The 20452-nt window shown below is 61.0% G+C and overlaps 2 long non-coding RNA genes across 4 annotated transcripts in view; one reads left to right on the top strand and one right to left on the bottom strand.

Annotated features, from left to right (window-relative positions):
- The window catches only part of LOC138846593 (uncharacterized), a 150230-nt gene that overhangs the window by 68173 nt on the left and 61605 nt on the right, over nucleotides 1-20452 (bottom strand). Inside the window, exon 3 of one of the 2 annotated variants that reach the window (XR_011384133.1) lies at nucleotides 231-1315. The exons of the other annotated variant lie outside the window; for it this stretch is intronic. This is a non-coding gene — a long non-coding RNA (uncharacterized lncRNA). Of the gene's footprint in view, nucleotides 1-230; nucleotides 1316-20452 lie in introns of those variants that run through there. 2 annotated transcript variants of the gene reach the window in all.
- LOC103347300 (uncharacterized) lies at nucleotides 15880-19140 on the top strand. 2 transcript variants are annotated; one of them, XR_516114.4, is made up of 3 exons: nucleotides 15880-15975; nucleotides 17330-17935; nucleotides 19054-19140. It is a non-coding gene; the product is annotated as an uncharacterized lncRNA (long non-coding RNA). The 2 variants fall into 2 exon arrangements; XR_516113.4 differs by lacking the exon at nucleotides 19054-19140 and having other exon boundaries at nucleotides 17330-18016.

Genomic DNA, 20452 nt, shown 5'->3' with positions numbered 1-20452 from the left:
AACGGAAACGACCCTTTCCCCAGTTCCCACTGCCCGCCCTCGCGAGCCATCGCGCTCACACGGGAGAGCAGCCTCATGCCCGGGGTAGACCCGCCCTCTGAGATTTAACATCTGCACACGACAGCAAATCCTCTCGCGCGGCGCAACGCAGCCCCACGGTTTCCTCCTCCTCCTCCTCTCCTCCTCTTCTCCTCCTCCTCCTCCTCCTCCTCCTCTTCCTCCTCCTCTTCTCTTCCTCCTCCCGCGGCCCTCAGACGGCAGCTGGCTGGACCCCGGCGTGGGCTGCGGGCGTCTCTGCACCGGGCTGCACGAGACTTCTTGCCCTATCGGAGTTCCTGGGGCCGTGTATCACGTTACTAATTCCCTTAATTGCATGTCTGGGCTAAAAACAGACCCTCTTAGTTTTCCTAAGAAGTTACATTCTTAATGACATTAAAGCCCGTGCTGACTGCAACTAAACGCTCACTGATGTCCTGAATCACGATTCCGCGCGCCGAGTGTTTACCTAAACTTGTTTACCCTTCCTGGTCACTCATTTTCTGGGTTTTGCCAAAACTCGGAGAGGAATGGCGGTGTCAGATTCAGTATCTGGAAATGACTCAAGAATTTGTGTTTTCTTTCGATTTTTTAGCCCCAGACAGAGTGGATGCTGCAATCATATAGTAATCAAAGGAGGGCGAGCACGCGGCTGCGGTGATTCCCTCCCCCGGGGTTTTGTGGCGCGTGGGCAGGCAGGGCAGCCGTGGGAGAGGGGCAGACCTCCTCGCTCTGCCTTGCTCAGCTCTTCCTGATTCGACCTTTCGGGAACCGGCCAAGACGGGGACAAGCGACCTGTGGCGAGAGACAACATTGAAGGAGACGCTTCAGGGTCCAGGGGCCCTGGACACGTTGCGTGTTTTAGCTCAGGACCCCGCCCCCACCTCCCCACACACCCAGGAGGCAGGAGGCAGCTCTCCTCCCAGAGGGGACGCCGAGGCCCAGCAGGACACATGACGGGTCCAAGAGGCCCCCGAGGCTGGGCTGGGGCCTGGGCCTGGAGCCCCATCAGCCAGCAGCTCCGACAACCCCAGAGATGCTTCCTGCCTGAGACTTGGGCCGCGAAGCTTCCAAAGGGAGGTCTGCTGTCTGGGGGTAGACACAGCCCCTGATCGAGGGCCCCGTGAAAGTCACGGTCCTCTGGGACGCCCCTCCGCTGGCCGAGCCTTCACACCGGGTCCTGATGGATTTTCTCCTCTTGGTTCGTCTGTTTCTCTCTGTCTCTTCCTCTCTCTCTGGTATCCACATTTTACCTGTTGATTGTGTTGATGGATGATGCCTGGCAAAAATCATCAAACAATGCAGTTCAGATCCGTGTGTTGATTCCAAATGCATGTTAGCTGCTAGGGAACCCTTACACAGGCCCTGCCCTCTGGCCCATGACCCCCAGAAGAGCTTAGGGGGACTGCACTGACAGCCGTGCATCAGAGACCAAGAGGCAGTGATGGACAGACGGCAGGACGGGGCAGGGAGGCACAGCCGTGTGCTCACCGTGCAGAGCCTCCCTGAGTCTCAGAAATGAGATGCATGCTCACTATGCAATTCTTCAACTTTTCTTTCTGGCTATAAATCTTTATTAAAAATATTTCACAATTAGAGAATGCAGACACTTGTCAGAAAATCAACAGATGCAAACAGCTACAAGTTTGAGGTCTCCCCACTCCGTGTCCTGGCCCTCTCTCTTCCAGAAGCCCCGGCACCTGCTCTCCCTGGGACCTGGGGCTCTGGGGATCCTTCCAGGATAGCCCACGCCCGTCTCGGCACACACGTGTGCGGTCTATGACAGTGATGATGGTGATGACGACAGCTGCTGGTCGCATAGCACTTGCTGCATTCCGGCTGAGTGTGTCGATTTGTGAAGCCTCCAACAACCACACACGGCACAGGTGAGGAGAGCAAGGCCCAGAGAGCACAGCTCCTCGTCGGCGGGTGGCACGCTCTGCCATCGCTCAGGTCCAGCCCTCGGCCCCGGGGCCCAGGACTGTGCATTTGGGACCTGCCGCTGACTGCGGCAGTGTCATTTTCTTTTCTTTCTTTCTTTTTTGTTTTTTTTTGACAGGCAGAGTGGACAGTGAGAGAGAGAAACAGAGAGAAAGGTCTTCCTTTGCCGTTGGTTCACCCTCCAATGGCCGCCGCGGCCAGCACGCTGCGGCCGGCGCACCGCGCTGATCCGATGGCAGGAGCCAGGTACTTATCCTGGTCTCCCACGGGGTGCAGGGCCCAAGCACTTGGGCCATCCTCCACTGCACTCCCGGGCCACAGCAGAGAGCTGGCCTGGAAGAGGGGCAACCGGGACAGAATCGGGCGCCCCGACCGGGACTAGAACCCGGTGTGCCAGCGCCAAAAGGCGGAGGATTAGCCTACTGAGCCGCGGCGCCGGCGGCAGCGTCATTTTCTATTGACGGAGAGCCCCTAAGAACCAGCAAGTTTGTCCCCAGACTTTTGCTGCCGAGAACAAGGCTGTGAGCCCGCGGGTGCTCTGAGAGAGTGCCCCTGGGGCAGATCCCCAAAGTGGGAACACTGGGTCCAAGAGTAAACGCGTTGCTAGTTTCAACAGCAACTCCCAAGTCTTGCCAAAGGGCTGGCCGGGCTCTCCCTTCACCCAGCCCCAGCGCCTGCCCCAGCACACGCACTGACCCTGGCCAACAGGGCGCACAGCACAGCCACCGTCCCCGGTGTGTGGCTACACCAGGCAGGCCCGCGGCAGTCCCCTCGGGGCCGGGGTGTGTCTTCCTCATCAGCACGGCGGGCTGCTGAGACCCTCTGTGGGTACGGCTGCCCTTCCTACAGTACCATTTCATCCTCAAACACGGCTTTCAGGGTTAGACGCCCAGCCTCAGTCCTCTCTCCCAGCCCTCTCACGGAGGCAGGTGGACAGGAAAATAACATCCTCTGGGAAAAAAATATTACTGCCTGAAGGCAGGAGAGAAACTAAGAAAGGAGAGAGAGGGCATCCCAGAGACAGAACAAACAGCAGAAACTGGCCAGGGTCAGTCCCCTGTGAGGACTCCTCGGCCGGGTCTCCCACCTGGATATCACCGCGGACCAAACGTCCGGCGACAGCTCCCACAGAGTGTGAGAAAGGAACAGAGCTGACAGCGGGGAGGGGACACACAGGGAGCGCGTGCCTGTGTGTGTGCGTGTGTGTGCATGTGTGTGCACACATGTCGTGTGTGTATTGTAGACTTGGACTTACAAACTCTAATCAGAAAGAAAATAAACTGAACACCCACGTGTGGAGGCCACACATGGCGGGTGACACAGGGGATGTGGCCGTGGGTCTGGGGTCCCGGCTGGGGCGTCCCCGGGCACGGCGCCGTGTGCCTCTGTGTCCTCCCGGTGCCCGCCCTCCGCAGTGCCCGCTGGGTAAGTTAGCGGTATTTATGAGAAGCAGCGGCTTAGCTGTGCCTCTCTCTGAGCTAACTCACTTGGAACGTGGCTTCGGACGGGGCTGTGCGTGTTCTTGCGAAACTCTTCCTGTGACCTCCCCGCGCTGAAGCCACTCAGATCCTGGGGACGTTAGGTAGTGGCAGCCCCGCCTCATCCCGGAAGGGCGCGCTGCAGGTCTGGGCTCAAGAGAGCAGCCCCGTTTCATTCGGGGTGGTTTTTTTTTTTTTTTTTTTTTTAATTGTGGTGAAATTGCAAACTTACATCCTGAGACTACAATCCAATGAGGGAAGGCCGGCCCGTCGTGGGTGGTCTCCCTGGGCCCCCGAGGGGGACGGGTGGGATGCGGCGTTCAGCCGCACTTCCAGGAGGGTCGTAACAGCTGCCACCACTGCAGACCCACTCGGGGAGAAGGGAAATCTCACAAGCCTGCTCGGGACCCACGTCCACAGGACGCGACGCGGAGAGGAGCACGAGAAACCTCCAAATGACGCTGCCTCCCAGGCCAGCGGGCCCAGGCTCCATGGCGTCCTGCCTGGCACCTTCCTGGGCCTTGGAGGAGCGGCTATGAGGACGGGGAGGGCGCTCAGGCTGGGCGGATGGACGGGGGCTTTACAGGACCGCCCGAACCTCCTGGGTTTAGATTCCAGAATCTCTGAGCTACAGAAAGCAGCAGGGGAGGCAGACAGAGCCCAGACCGAAGTCAAGCAGAGCCGAGGAGGGACCGATGGCCGCCTCGGCCTGGGCCTTGGCTGCCTCGCGAGTGGACACGGCAGCCACAGGGCACTCACGCACTCTCTGCAAAGGAGAGGTCATGGTTATTGATTTAGGTCTCACTGATCGGTCCCTTGTCAGGACTGTCCGTGCCGGGCATCACGGACACCCCCCTCCAGCCCGGTGGCCCCAGGAAGTGAGTGTCGTGACCCAGCATGCCCTTACGGAATGGCCTCCGAGAGGCCACAGCTGCCTGCCTGCCACCGCCCAGCTAGCCAGGGGCAGAGTGGCCGCCCAGCTCCCAAGTCTGTGCCCTCCCCACCTGAACAAAAGTGCCTGGCTCCTCCAGATTTGGGGGGTCGGGGGGCCCACTGAGTGAAGTGCCCAGCCTCGTGCAGCTCCCCTTCCTCTGCCAGCTCTCAGGGAAAGGAAATCCAGCCCGTGTGTTCCTGACTCACTCACACGTAATTCATCAGAATGTTCTCCAGCTGGAGTCATTTGCAGCCCCAAAGCCTAATTGAGCTATTTTTCCTTTGAACCAGGAAGCTCATCCTGCCAGCTCTGGACAAAACTGAAACTTGGAAAGGTCCAAATTCTGTTCCCAAATTAGAAGCAAGGAAGTTCGGATGAGGTCTGCACACGGCACGGTGTAATTGGGACCAGGCTTTCTGTCCCCAGAGGGGTCAGGGCTCCGGGCTGGCCCAAGCAGCAGAGCCTCAGGAAGACGACGGGGCCTTCGCCATGACCTCAGCCACTGACGGGCAGGACAGGCCCAGAGGGGCGTGTCTGTACAATGGCAGCACCAGCGGGGCACCTGCTCCGCGACTTGCAGGAACCCTCCCTCCGAGTCCCTGATGGCACCAGGCGGCCAGGACCAGCATATCCCACTTCACAGTTGAGCAAACTGAGTTTAAACAGAAACTGGTTAAGAGCCTTGCCCAGGATGGCACAGCCAGTGAGCGGAGGAGCTGACTTGGAGCAGAAGCCCAAGGACCCAGAACGCAGGCTCCAAGCGCTCGGCCACGGCAAGCCAGAGCCCAGGGAGAGGGACGTGTACGTGGGGCAGGGGCGTCAGGAGACGCCTGTGGAGAGCCCCCAGCGGTGACCTCCTTCAAGCCCAACATGCGGCGAGCCAGGAGGGGGACGCCTCTGGGTTCTGGTCAGCAGGGACCTAAACTCTGGCTGCAGGCCCAGCTGCCACCTGCACAGATTCCCTGGGTACTGGCATAGCACACGGTCCCACCTGGCTCAGTACACGGTCCCACCCGGCACGGTACACGGTCCTACCCGGCAGAGCACACGGTCCCTCCCGGCATGGTACACGGTCCTACCCGGCACAGTACATGGTCCCACCTGGCACAGTACACGGTCCCACCCGGCTCAGTACACGGTCCCACCCGGCACAGTACACGGTCCCACCCGGCACAGTACACGGCCCCTCCTGGCACAGTACATGGTCCCTCCCGGCACAGTACAGTCCCTCCCGACACAGTACACAGTCCCACCTGGCACAGTACACGGTCCCACTCGGCTCAGTACACGGTCCCACCCGGCACAGTACACGGTCCCTCCCGGCACAGTACATGGTTCCACCCGGCACAGTACATGGTCCCACCCAGCACAGTACATGGTCCCACCCGGCACAGTACACGGTCCCACCCGGCACAGTACACGGTCCCACCTGGCACAGTACACGGTCCCTCCTGGCACAGTACATGGTCCCACCCGGCACAGTACACGGTCCCTCCTGGCACAGTACATGGTCCCACCCGGCACAGTACATGGCCCCTCCTGGCACAGTACATGGTCCCTCCTGGCACAGTACATGGTCCCACCCGGCACAGTACATGGCCCCTCCTGGCACAGTACATGGCCCCTCCTGGCACAGTACATGGTCCCACCCGGCACAGTACATGGCCCCTCCTGGCACAGTACATGGTCCCACCCGGCACAGTACATGGTCCCACCTGGCAGGTCTGCGTTTCCAGGAGTCTCCCAGGGGACCCTGTGCAGCTGCATGGGTCTGCTCTTGGAGACCCAGGGTCAGGGCAGAGCTGGGATCCCCATAGCAACATAGAACAGCAACCTAACAACGCGGATGCCCAGCCCTGTGCAGGCCATGAGGTCAGGGTGTCCGGGGGGGCTCAGCTGCATGTTTAAGCCACACAGGTGATGCGACACACATGCTGGGGACAGCCACCACCCGGTCAGCGACTCCAGGTCTTTTCCTGCCCGTGGAAGGCATGGGCTCCCACTGAGTTGGCCTCTCCAGCTGTGTCCCTGGCCAAGGGAACACCGTCCAGTCACTTCCGTGCACGCCTGAGGGCAGCCCAGCCACCCGCCTGTGGGCCATGAGTCCTCCTCTAGGAAGAGGGGACAGCAAGCCGGGGTGCGGATGGGGCAGCTGGGAGGACTGAGCCGTTAGTGTAGCTGAAATTCTCCAAACACAGCCGCTGGTAGGAAGCCTGGCCACGTCGCCATCACTGCTCTAACCTGCTGTGCAGCAGCCGGGCCTCCACCACCAGCCCCGCACCTGCACACCACAGGGTTCTGTAAATGTTCATCAGGGAGCGAGGCCTGGGGACAAGAAGCCGCAAGTCAACGCACTCACGAAAGAGCAGACGTCTGGGGCAGGCTGTGTCCCGGGGTCCTTCCTGGCTCCCCATTTGGGCTTCTCACTAACAGCAAAGATCAGCTTGAGCCTTGGCCTAAAATAAACAGCCCCCTCTGCCACACACACCCCACAAAAATACACAGTCACTCCCGCGCCTTAGCACACGCCTGCGTTTATTTTCTTTGCCATTCACACTTCTCCTTTACGGCCCCTCCCACCCCAACTTCAGAGGCCTGTCGGATTCTGCTCAGAGCTCAGGGCACGTCCGAGGATACACACCTGGCCTCTCCGCAGCGGGTCTAGGGGGGCGCAGCAGGAGCAGCCCAACGCTGGGCACCGTGGGAGGAGTCCGAGTCCAGCTCCCAGGGCCCTTGCAGGCACAGGAATGGAAACGGCAGGCAGGCAGCCCACCGTGCAAGGGGCCAGCCGAGCAGTGCCCAGGAGCAAGCTCACGGTGTACGTGCCGGGAGGAAGCAGCCGCGGTCTGCGCGGTGCCGAGGAACTCACGGCCCCCTCAGTGTAAAAGCAGAGCAGGCGCCATGGCACGGGGCTGGCAGGATCCACACCTGGCTCCCTCATCGACGCGGACTGAGTCACTGCACCTCTTCCTGCACTCGCTGCCCCTGGATTCGCCCGGCGGAGGGACGGCGTGCAGAGCTCACTCAGGCACAGTGGGCTACCTGCTGTGCAAACACCGGCACCACGCCAGCCCCCCGGCCTTGCTGCTCTCATCACGTCTCCCCGTCACTGTCCTCAGCAGCAAGGGCTGCTGGGAATCTCCCGCTGCTGGGCTCCCGTGGGGTCACCTGCGAAACAGGCGGTCTCAGGAGGCCGCGCCCCGAGCAGCTGGCCGCACCCTCCTCCACGTGCGGAGTGCCCTTCCTGAAGCTGGTGCCACCGTTTCTTCACGTGGTTGCTAGAGAACTGGAAATCACTTGGCTCTGTCTCCGCTGGCCACATGGGTGGGTCTCAGACGTTAACAGCTCCCGCTGTCCGAGGCTCCTGGGTCTCCCTGCATCCCACAGCAGCCCTGACAGCTCGCAGAGACGGGACACGTGCAGGCCAGGACCAGGCCTCTGGCCGGCTCAGCAGTGGCGCCCTCTTGGCCTCAGGGAGGCTATTGGCCCAGATGCATCCCAACCAGGGCTGTTGGGGCTCAGAGCCCTGGCGGGAGCCTGGTTTCCCAGAGAACGTCTGGCTCTGAGCCCAGCATCCTGAGACAGCCACAGGACACCTGGGGGAGGGAGGCCACTGCCCTTCACCCCTGCAACCCCCACCCCACCCCTGCCCCAGGCCCCTACTCCTCAATGCTTGCCCGGGCTTCCCCATCTCTGCAGCCCTCCTGCCCGTCACTGCCCAAGGAGAGCAGGGCCTGGGGAGGGAGGCGGCTCCCGCTGAGCCCTGGCCAGGGCCACTGCTGATGGGAGGGGCGGGCTTTGCCCCACGGGTCCTAACACCCTCGGGGCCAGAGGCCCCTGCAAGGCCTCCTCTCTGATCACGGCGTTTATTCAGCCCTGGAAGTGCGCTGTCCACAGTCTGCCGGCTGCAGCCTCTGCCTCCCAGAGGCCTCCTGCGGGGGTGGCCGCTGGCCCTCACCCACCACACTGTCTACCGCGGCCCCACCCCTGCCCCGGGCCCTGCTTCAGCGCAGAAGCGCTTGTTGCTCTTCCCACCGGGACGAGGAGCAGCCGGGCTGAGAGACAGCCCCAAGCCAGGCGCCTGTACAGCTCCCCACGCGCCCCTGGGTGGCCACCAGGTGTCCAGCACTGTGCTCACAGGACGCAGGGTCCTGACCAAATAAGGAAACTGAAGTGACAGGAAATCGGCGCAAGGTCTCCCAAGGTCTTCATCTCGCCCTGAAAGTGAACCTGGGCCAGGGAACAGCAACCTGGCCATCCTCAAACAGCTGAGCCCGGCCTGACCCACGGCCCGGCACCCCCACTGCCTCCCCTCAGGAAGCCAGCAAAACGCACAGCTGAGGGTCCGCAGAGCACTGACCCCCGTGCCCTGGCGGGTGGGTGGGTCCAACCGGGGCCTCGCTAGCAGTGAGCAAGGAGGGGTATTCTGACACGTGTCAGTCATGCCGTGGGTGACTCTTCAAGGACTGTGGGAAGTGAAAGCAGATGAAACGTCCCACAGAGGAGCGGGTGTCGGTGTTGGTGTCGGGAGCCGGCCTGAGGCACCCAGGGCTTCCCCTGGGGCTGACACAGCAGACCCCAGCTTGGCGGAGGTGCTGCTCACACCACGGTGTGAACGGCTTAACCACCGAGCGGCTCCATCTAAAATGGCCAATTTTATGGTACGTCAATTTTATCTCAATAAAAAAAAAAAAAAAAAAACACCAAGTCAGCCGCAGAAAGCCAGACACCCAGGCTGTGGGGAAGGAGCTGGGGCTGGATGCGGATTTCCTATGCGAGACGGGGCCAGGGAGCTCAGTGCCCCCGCAGACTCCGTGCGCTGCCTTTTGTCCCTGCCTTCTGGTGCCCTGCCGTCTGAGGACTCTGGGAGACTGGTTTTAGGGCAAAGCCCCCCCCCCCAGCTCCCTCCCCGTCCACCGCAGGGCTCCAGGCCCCACCGGCGGCAATGCGGGGCTGCAGGAACTCCCTGGGGGGGGGGGTCCCAGAAGGTCCCTCCCACCAGAGGGGGCAGCTGGCAAGCCGTCCTGACCCGCGGCGGCGGCTCCAGCGACTTCTCAGGCATCCCCGTTTGAGGCTGCCCAGAGAGGTGGCGCAGCCCCACTGCCGCACGCCCCCAGCAACTGAGAGGCTTGGGCAGCAAGGGTGCCCGCGTCGCCATGCTTGCAGACGGCCGTGCCCCTCCCCCGGCGTCTGGCCCACAGGTTTAGGTCCCCTCGGGGACCGGTTCCAGAGGAAGGTGCTAGGAAGCCGAGTCAGATACTCCAAAACCAGGTGCTTCTCCAACACGGCACAGGGGCAGAAGATGCCGCACGCTGACACGGGCACCAAGGCACAAGGGCCGCTGGCGCTGCCCGTGGACAGACCGCGGAGCTACGACCTGGCTGCGGGTGCCTCGGCGATGCCCCCGGGATCCACAGCTCCTCTGTTGGGCGGGTGCTCCTGAGGAAACCGCGTGTGCGTGGTTCTCCCGAGTAGGGCGAGCGCTCGGGAGCTGCCCAGGTGCCCGCGAGCAGGAGGCCAGCGTTGACTGCGGCTCCTCGCTCCCTGCCGTCACTGGCCTCTCTGGCCTCAGCTTTCCTCATCTCATCGAAACCACCAGAGGTTTTTAAAAATATCTTTCTAAATCGTATTTGAAAAAGTGGAAGCATTTCCCAACAAAATAGAAGAAAAGCAGCATCTAAAATTATCTATTTCAAATCATATGAAAACTCCAGACGACAGCAAGCCTCGCAACCAGTGAATCTCAGAATTGTAACCAATAATTCTTCAGTAATTCCTCCTAATCAGATCTCTGTGGGGATCGTCTTCACGCCTGCAGTAACTGCGTGTTTGCTCTCACGCCCCTGCCCGTCCGGAGCACAGGAGGAACGTGTGCCATTATCACGCATCCCAGCCGCAGCTGGGTGCTCAGCGCCCCGGCAGAGGGGCCTCAGGCTGCGACGGCACTGCCGCGGGGTCGGCCTTCTGAGTGGAGCTGATTTGCCCCCTTGGTCCTCTCGGGCTCTGAACACAGTCCCTGTCCAGCCCCACCTGGGCCCCCTCGTGGCCGCCCTCTGCACCGGCTCTGGCGGCCACCTGCAAGCTGCCTGCCTCTCTCGGACCTCAGCGCCCCACTGTGAACGCCGAGGGTCTCCAGGGCGGTTTCCTAAACCTCATCCATCAAGGCTGTCGCCTCCCAGCCTGGCTCGGCACTCACCTATTTTCCGATTTTATTTGCATCAATTCACTTTCGTTTTTCAACGAAATACTTCAGCGGGAAACTGGCTCTTCTAAGAAGACAGGGTCCCCACCCCATGACCGTGCTCACCAACTCACGGAAGGCCAGATCACGGTATGACACCAGCGATACTGTCGCCCTGTGAACCCCAACTTTCCAAAGGGGAAAGCAGGGTGGGCGTCTGGCACGGTGGTTAAGATGCCACTCGGGGGAGCCTGGGTTTCAGTGCCAGCCCCACGCCCAGTTCCAGCTTCCTACTGTGTGCAACCTGGGAGACAGCGGGTGACGGCCCTTGGGTCTCTGTCACCCACATGGGAGCCCCAGATCAAGCGCCTGGTTCCCAGCTTCAGCCTGGCCCAGCCCTGGCCGCTGTGGGCATTTAAAGAGTGAACCGGCGGATGGAAGTTCTCTCTCTTTCTCTCTTTCTCCCGCTGTATCTTTCAAATAAATTTCACAATAAACTTCTAAGGACAAGGCCGCCCCTGCCGGAAGGTACAAGGAGGAAGCAGCAGCCGAAGGTTCTGTCTGCTCTGATCAGAGAGGTGTGGAGAGCAGTGGCAGAGAACAGTGCTGTCGCCGGCACTGAGAGGTGTGCTCTCCGCCTGCACCTTGCAGACGCGAGGGGAGCCTGGCTCCTGGGACGCCGTCCTCCCCGCCCCGCCGGCGCGGAGCCCAGCAGCTTCCCGGGCTTTCGCTGGGCCCCAGCCCACCGGAGGGTGTTAGGCTGTTTGTTATTCCACGTCAGCAGAATTAGCAAGGACTTCACGCACAAATGGCACTTAAGCCGACACCACCCCAGGACCCCTGCCCTCCTCGGCGACTCGAGCCCTCGGTCTGGAGTTAGCGAGTTAGCGGCTCTTAACTGCTGAAAGATCACAGCCTTTCAGGGGGGAACGGAGCCGCAGAGGGCAGCCACACAGGGCTCCTGGGGCTTTGGGGGAGGGGCACGGTGGGGTGTGCCTTGTCACTCCCACCAAGCAGCAACACCTGACACCATCTACCTGTTCCTCTGTGGGGCACCAGAAAGACTGCACAGTCCTGGGGGAGGCGGATTCACGCACCCACCGAGGGAGGCTGATCAAAGGCTCCTGGCGCCGACGCAGTGAGCCCCACAGGCGACCACAGCTTACTTCGTCCAACTTACGTGCTCCTGGGGTAATTCACAGGGACCGTGGAGAAAATGCAGTTAAAAGAGGAGTTCGTTTGGTGCAAAAAAATTTGAAATCCATGCATACAAGAGGTCTTCAAAAGAATCACAGAAAATGTGGATTATGAGAAAACTTTATGGATTTCAAAATTTCAAAATACCTGTACTAAAGCCAAAGCAACGGTCACGGCAGCCATCCGTCAAGGTCTGGGTGCCAATCACAGCTCGGCTCGCAGCCTGGCTAAACGGCATCACTGCTCTGTGCCTCAGGATTAGCATCCAAAAAATGGGTTCACAGCAGCACCCACCGCTTCCGTTGCCGTGAGGATGACGTGTTTATGAGCAGGCGCCCTGCGTGCTCCTGTTTGTATTGTTAGCACACTGTGGCAGGTTCTGGAAGGCTCTGTGCTGACTTACACAAGCTTCATCGCTACACCCGGGGTGCACAGCTGGGCCCTCTCACAGCTGGGGAGATGAGGCTCCCAGAGACACGGGGGGGAGGCTGGGCGGGGGATGCCGACCCACTTCTCCTAGGCCCTGCCCACACCGGCGCCTAGTCTGGGGCCCCAGGTCCCCGGGGAGGCCACCCAGGCGTCTTGTCCTCGAGCAGACCTGAGGCTGACAGCTCCCCAAGTCTCTGCGTGGTGCAGGGCGGGTGTGCCATCAGGGCGCAGGGCTGGGGCAGGCGGTGCTGGTCTACTCACAGGGAGAGGAAGTTCGGGGCTCAGGGAGGGCGCAGTCACGGCCTGCCGTGCAGAGGCCTCAGCTCAGCACCGCCAACCTGCACAGCTCGGGCTCCGGCCCCGGCTCTGCCGCCTTGGGGCAAGTGTGTGGCCCCCACTGAGCACACTGTGAAATGCACACAGGAAGAGGACCTGCGGGACTGGCGCCGCGATGCCCTCACAGCCAGCGTCTTCCTGGAGCACCAGTCCCGGCTGCTCTGCTTAGATCCGGGTACCCTGCCGAAGAGCCTGGAAAGCAGCAGAGATGCTCCAAGTACGTGGGCCTCTGCCACCCTTGTGGGAGATGCAGATGGACCTCTGGGCCCCTGGTGTTAGCCGCAGCCATTTAAGGAACAAACCAGCAGATGGAAGACTTTCTCTCTCACTCTCGCAGTCACTGCTACTCCTGAGAGAACATAAATAAATCCTCACCACAACGCGCCAGTACTGACCCCGTGGGATGAACGGAGGGCGAGGCCCCGTGCACAGACGGAGGTGCCAGGTGCATTACATGCGTGTGTGTCCTTCTCACGGACGAGGCCCGTGGCTTTCGGCAGGTCGCGCGGAGCACCACGGCTGCGCTGTTCCAACGGCCAAGCCTTGGTGTTCCTCCATCAACACGAGGCTTCTCCCCAGACAAGCACTGAACGCGGCCTCACTGCCACGCTCGCCACCACAAAGGAGGCCCTGCTGGGGACAGGGGCTCTGTCCAGGCTCTGAAGGGGTCTGGGCCCCCTGCTCACCACTCAGGTTGGACCATGAGTCCTGGCCAGGGGCAGGTTAGGGTCTCCTTCACTGCCCTGGGACCAACCATGGGACAGGACAGAGCCCCAGGAGCACGTCGGAAACACGCCCCCGCCCAGCACACGCCTGCTCCCCGGGACGCGCCCCCAGCCCAGAAGGCATCTTCCACGTGTGAACTGAAAGCAGAGAGGCGAAGCCTGGTGCTCCCGGCAGCTCGTGGAAGCTCGCACAGCACGTTAGCCTACACAAGCCCCGGCTCCGCGCACTGGGTCTCAGAATCACCAGGGAGCTGGGTAAACACTGCCAGGGCTAAGCCCCACACGACCCTGGGGTGCTCTCTAGGGGGGTGGACTGGGCAGCCCCGGGGAGAGCCATGGGAGGCCCTGGTGCCTCCCTTGCGAGCCCCCACCCAGCTGTCCTGAATCTCTGCACTTCCAGGGATCCTGGCCTCCCACGCGAGCCGGCCCCCACCCACCCAGGCCCCTTCTCTCACTTCAGCTAGCTGCTAATGGCACCCTGACTGCTCCCTCTGCCCAGGTCTCTAACCCCAAAGGCATCGCCACTGCTCTCTTATCTGCTCCCTCTCGGATCTGTCACCTCCTCCTTCTGTCCCTTTCTTGTTTCTGTCCCAGGCCCAGGCAGGCTCCACACCCGGTCACTCCTACAGATATCGCCTCCTTCCGGCCCTGGCCCCCGCACTTTGATGCTGGCAAAGTGTAAGGCTGCTGCCGGCCACCGCAGGGAATAAAAGCCAGGCCTCCCAGCAGTGATGAATTGCAGCAGGCCCACAAGGCGCTGGAGGGGGCCGTGTCAAAGGCCCCTGCACCCCACCCCCACCCTCCCAGACCCGGCTTTCTGGCACTCTCCTCTCCACTCTCCCCTCTGGTCTGACTGCAACCCCAAACACGATACCCAGAAGGAGTTGTTAGGCCACTTGGGAGGTGAATCTGGATCTCGGTGTGCACTGTGGTGAGGGGTGTCGACTAAGCAGGGGGCCTAAGACGCCCTTTGGGGATCTAAAAGGAGGTGGCAGGTGGACAGCAGCGGGCCCCAGAGCGCACCTCGGAGCCAGGTGCGCACAGCAGTGCAGCGCTCACAGGAAGGGCCTGTGTGACCCAACAGGAGGCGTGGGGCTGCGTCTCCGCGGGTGGAGGATACGCTGCTTGGCCATCTACGCCGGGGGAGGGGGGGTGATTTTCCAGGCACAGCCCCAGGGAGAGTGGGCTCCAGGAAGGGGATCTCAGAAGTTTCCGGCATTCTCTGGAGACGTGGCCGGCAGCTCCAGGCAGACCGGCCAGAGTGGGTGTGCGGGGTGTCGGGTGCGCTGTGTGCTCCCTGCTGAGTGTTGGTGTCGAGTCACCCTGCGGTGCAAATCCTAACCACGTGAAGGGCAGGATCTGGCTGCGTTTTGGATGTGTTCTGTCCCAAGGTCACCTCTGTGGGTGCCGGGAGCCCAGGAACCACGCCGCTGCCCAGGCCATGTCTCCGGGTCTGGTGAGGGCCGGTTCCCACGCTCAGTGTCACCTCGGAGCAGGCAGTGCCTCTTCCTTGACACAAGCCGGTTATTCACCTCCCGCGTTTTACCCAAGGCGGACAAGGAGGCCGGCACGAGGGGTGCCCACTCCCTGACCACAGAGCCCAGCTCTGAGCCCCCACCAGGCTAACAACTGGGGGCAGCATGGGATTTTCCATCCCAAACGATTTTTTCTTTTGAACGTAGCCATCTGGTGTCCTATAAATAAAATGCAAATGTAAATTCCGTAAAGCCCATTAGAGAGTGGTTTCAGGTCTGGGCAGAGCACGGGTCAGCGGCTATCCCGCCGCCCTGAGGTGGGAGAATGACAGCCCCCACACGCAGGTTCCCGCGCTGGCCGGCCTGCACTGCGTCTTGTGAGCAAACACAACTCGAGTCAGTTACCCTGGGCTTGCCTGTGGTGTTAGCAGTCTCAGACAGCCACCTGGAAACCTGCAATCAGTCGGGGCGGGGGGACACGCGGCCAAGGCAGGGCTCTTTTGGGAAGAGACGGCAAATTCCTGGGCATACCGAGAAAGCCTTAGGATGCACACCCAGCAGACTGCTAAAATCAGACACACTTTTCAAAAGGTGTTTTCCACGTGAGATGCACTGAACATGCTGTATCTAATAGGGCTCCCCTGACCACGCCGGTCACCTCCCCGGCCAGCGCCCTCGGCCCCTGCCGCGGTGCAGGCTGGACCATCTCTCGGGGACGGACTTCCTGGGGCCCTCGGCTCTGGGGTCCCGGCCGGGGGTGGAAAGGAGCGGTCTGTGAAAAGGCCACTGGTCTAACGCGCTCGCTGCTCCCTGCACATCTATCCACCGCAGACAGATGTCTCCCAGCCTGATCGCGATAAGGAGAGAAAGTCCTTTTCGAGCGGAGCGTCCCAGGATGAAGAGACTCCGGGGAGGCCATCGTCCCCGAGCCACGTCCTGTCCCCGACAGCTGTGTGCACCCAACAGGAAGGCAACTGCTGGGAGCCGGGGCAGAGAAAACGGGAGTTATTCTGATGTTTGAATTCGCACACTTCAGAAGCGGCGGTGCCAGGCGGGCTCCTGCCGACACTGGTGCCTCGGCGACCTCCCTCGCTGTGCTGGTGCTGCCGAGGTATCAGGGACCAGACCTCAAGCTCTGTCTCCTCACAGCCCCGCTCCCCTCGCCCCGGATCCGGCTGGGGGTCGTAAAGCCATTCATAACGGCACCAGCGCCTGACAGCTCCCCGCCCTGACAGCAGCCTGGGTAAGTCACTGCGGCTTATCTGAACACTCTCTAGGAAGGGACCCAGCCCCCAGCCTGGGAGGGGGTCCTTGCGGTGACAAGAGCGTTGACGAGGGCAGGGCCAGCGCCTGGTCTCTGGGCCCAGGCCGCCCCCGCCCGCCTGCAGCCCACACCCGGCCTGCAGTGTTTACCGGGGGGTGATTTACGCCGTCCAGGTGCTGGCTTGGGAAACATCTCTCCCAGGCGCTGACACGGCCACTGCAGCGGATTTGCAGTCTTCGGCATTTTTGTGTTCACTACGGTCCAGGGGCCAAACAGACATGAAAAAAAAATTTTTTTTTAAATGCTGGCCAGAAAGCAGGTTCCCGGTCTGCGGGTTTCACCTGGGAGGCTGTGGAACTGAGGCCGCCAGGCAGCCCGCAAACCGTCCCGTGCGGCGTGGCTCCTCCGGCCGCGGCCAGCTGAGTCCCTCTGTCGGGGCCGCTCTGCACGCCCAGCCTTTTGGTGGCTGCACAGACGCTCAGCCCGGCTCCATTCTGCAGTCCCAGCACCGGGGCCTTCCACCCCGGCCCTGCGGGTTTAGAAGGGCCCTGGTGGGGCGGCGCCTGCTCCAGATCTCAGCACACAGGGCGTCGGCGCCGCCGGGTGCCTGCCCGGAGTTGAGGCAGGGTCGGGCGCTGCTCCCTCTCCAGAGGACACCTGCTACGCTTGTGCTCCGAGCTCAGGGCCGGCGCGGGGGCTGCTGTCTCCAGCTGGGGGGCCCTGACACCTGTGTGGCAGGAGGCAGCCTTGCATTTCTGGGGGCGCCCCGAGGGATCAAACATGGCTGCTGCATTTGTCAAAAGCGACGCGCACTTTCAGTTTGCCGTGTCCTGCGGTCCCCTTTAACGACGGCGGGGCACGGGCTGCGTGTTCGTTTTCACACTTGAGCGGTTCTTCTCCACACCTCCTGTGAGGCTCTGGTGAGAAGGACAGCAAACGCGCCCGGCCTCAGGGAACCGTTTATAATTTGGGGTGAGGGAGAAAGAGGCGTGTGGGGAAACAGAGAACGAGTCTTTGCGCGTTTTGATGGTTACAAATAGCGTTTCTGCTCATCAGAGAACACGGGGCTGGTTTCAGCTCAGCTGGCTTTCACTCCTCCACGAAATGCTCTCCGGGCAGCCCCTCTCTCCTTTGCAGACACAGAGCGTTTGTCAGACACAGGTGGGTCCCAGAGCAGGGGCCAGCGATCCCTCATTCGCAGCAAACGCTCTAATTCCTTCTTCGCGCCGTCTTCGCAAACCGTGGTCCCAACACCGACAATTCCCCTGAAAGGCAGGCGGGGCTGCGCCGTCCGTGCCGCTCCCTCCCTGACTGTGCGCCCGTGCTCCTGCAGGACAGAGGGCGTCACGGGGAGCGTTCGCACCAGCAGTGGCCGTCAGAACTCCCCAGCCGTGCAGCGAGGAGAATCCCAGCCATAAAGCAAAAGCCGGCTCCCACCAGCCCTGGGGCTGAAGCCTGGTGCAGAGACCCTGGGCTTCCCGGCTTTGCCCTGCGTTCCCGGCCTGACTGCGGGAAGGAACATGGACAGCTTCGCTGCACCGCGGAGAAGCCAGCGTCTGCAGGAGCCGCTTGGTGACAGCTTCTGCACCTGAACGGAGGCCTCGGGCCACGTCCCTTTGCGGAGAGCGACACGCAAGCACACGTGTGATCACGCTGTGCAAGGGATTCCAAAGACTGTGGGAAACGGTCTTAAAAGATAAGTTTGTTTCTGTGCAAAACAAGGTTGAAGCCCGTGTGTACGCGGGAGCGGTAACAAGTCCCGGCATGGAAAACCACAAGCGGGCTTCGAGGCAGCCGTGCGCCAACATAAGGGCACTACGAATCCCACCTCTCTGTGGACGGTTCGCAGCTCCCCCGTATTCACGGGCCCGCCGCGTGCCAGGGAGCGGGGCCCAGGCAGGCTGGCGTTAACCCCCGCGGAGCCGGCCCCAAGAAGCAGGTGACTACTGAGAGGTTTTTGTTGTTGTTGTTGTTGTTTAATTCTAAATAACAAGAGAGATTAAAAATCAGTGTCATTCTACGAGGTCTGAACATTAAAAGGTAAGAGAGAGGGAGTCGGGGCGTGGTAAATGGCCTTACTTTTTAACATCTAAACATCTGAAACCCGTTTCCTGTTTCAGAAAAAAAAAAAAAAAGAAAGCAAGCTTAGGTGGATGACCTCGGGCACTTTTTTTTGATTAACAAATGTGAATTGTACATGATGGCGGAAAAAAAAAAAAAAAACCGGCCCGCGCTTGGTGGTCTCCCTACAGCCTGTATATGGGAGAGAGGGAAAAAAATACAAAAATAAACGTTACCTTCTCACTTCCAGGGTGGGCAATGCCATTTCTGCAGGCGTGCAGGGCTCTGGCAAATGTTAGGCTGTCACTGCGGCAGAATCCCCACGGTCTGTGTGCCTCGGCAGAGTCCGAAGAAAAACATTCCTGGCATTCCTGCTGCTCCGTCCTATCTCCAGGCCTAGGACTGGGCCGGCACGCCGGTGTCACCCGGCAGATGGCCTAGGCCACGGCTGATCTGCAGCCGCTGCTGCAGGGCAGACACCGCCAGCAGTGGGCGGCCAGGCCCCGGGGATGCCGCACGCGGGGCCCAGGCACCAGCTGCGACGCGTTCCGCTGGGAAGGGCTTAGTGGTTCTGGCACGTTCTGACAAGATACATTTTATAGGGTTTGTGCTAAAATTTGATATTGGAAGTTGGGACTCCAATTTTATGTCTCCAATGATAACAATACCAGCTGGGACCTTTAAGAGATGTGTGAATCCCTTCTATTGAGAGTTACATAATAAAAGCTATTTATGTCCAGCCCCTTATAAGGGAAAGACTCAGCCTGAATGTCAATATAGCATAGAGAGCTTTTTTCTATTTGGATGGGGGAAGAATCCATTATCAGTGCTACGTAGGATTTTGCACTTGGACCGTGAGATGTGTGGGGACTTCAGAATTCTGAAGTGAGCGTCTCCCTGCTTTAACTTGCAGATTCAAAGCGTGGCCTTTCCTTCCGCCTCGTTCTGTTTCTGTACGAGAAACAAAGGCTGTGGCAGTGTGATTTGTTTTTCCAGGCCCTGCTGATGGAAGGACACAGAAGAAGGACACAGTTTTCTGCTGTTAGATTTGACCTCGCGACTTCAAGCAGGCCACACATTGATGCTCTTTGGTTCTCGGACGTGGCTGTGGTTTTGGAGAGTGGCCGGCTGACCAGAGCAGCCACGCTTCTGACGAAGGAGCCGGGCAGCAGCTGCAGGGGTGGGGGGAAGGTGGCTTCCAGCAGAGGACCGAGGTGCCCAGCTCTGGGCAGCACCCCGGTCGCTCTCAGAGGGGCTGGATCCCCTCAGCCGGTTCTGATGGCCACACCCGCCGTATCTTCTGAGGTCAGGGACGCCCCAGCCGAGACGCGAGACACAGTGATCCTTGCTGGGGCAGGACACTGGGCACTGCCACACAGGACCCCCTGTCCCTCCCTGACTGTTCTGCCTTGACTGAGATGAGGGGAGAAGCAGGTCCCGAGGACCGCCATGCACCCCCATCCCGTGTGGAAGTACAACTGCTCTCCGGGTTGTCTGACCTGCTAGCAGTGTGACCGTGGGGCGATGGGTGACAGCCACCGGTGTCTGCCACCTCCCCTGCAGGCCCCATCGGGGGACGAGGCAGCCACGAGACAAACACAAACCCTTTCTCCCGGGGACCCACTGGGACCTGTGGACACCCACTTAAACCGAGCAAAAGGCAAGTTTAATCCTTTTGTTCTGAAAGCTACAGCCTGAGCGTGACAGCTCCCGAGCACGGTCTTTTTTAACAGTAGCTGATCGTCCGGCCTCTCGCTGCGGCAGCTGCCAGCCGAAGACCGCTTCCTTTTCCCTCGTCGCGGAAGCGCCACCCGGCTTCACTCCCTTTCCTCGGCTCTCAGAGAAGCCCTCCCGCCGGTCCCTGCCGGGTGTCGAACGCACAGAGTTTTACGCTGCCGCTGCCGCTGCAGTCATGGCTGAGAGAACCCCCTCCATGGGAAGCCGGCGGGCAGCGGGGTCTGAAGTAAAAGCACGCTGGCTCACCCCGAAACAGCACCGTCATGTCCCTTGTCCTGCACCCTCTGATGGCCTCGGGGCTGGGGTCACACCCACCTCTCTCCTCGCAGGAGCTCCAGGAGGAGGGAGGGCCACTCGTGCACTCGCAGCGGGCAGCTCCACTGTCGCAGGAACGCTCGCTGCGCTCCCTGCGCAGACCCACGGAGGTGCCGGCCGCCCGGCGACAGCCGTCCCCACCGCCTCGTGTGGAAAAGCTCCCGTGGCCCCCGCCCTCCGACACTACAACCTCTGGAAGCAGGCACTGCTCTGACTTCATGTGCAGACAGGGAAACTGAGGCCGCGGGCCAGACTGCCAGCGTTGGGACCGAAGCCAGGCTGTCTGGCGGCAGAGCGGTGCCCGTCACTCCCCGAGCGGGACAACGGGGCTTTGGTGGCAGTC

Source organism: Oryctolagus cuniculus, chromosome 18 (genome assembly GCF_964237555.1).
Source record: "Oryctolagus cuniculus chromosome 18, mOryCun1.1, whole genome shotgun sequence".
Taxonomy (NCBI): Eukaryota; Metazoa; Chordata; class Mammalia; order Lagomorpha; family Leporidae; genus Oryctolagus; species Oryctolagus cuniculus.
Note: the sequence above shows the minus strand (reverse complement) of the source record. Positions and strands in the feature narration are given on the sequence as shown.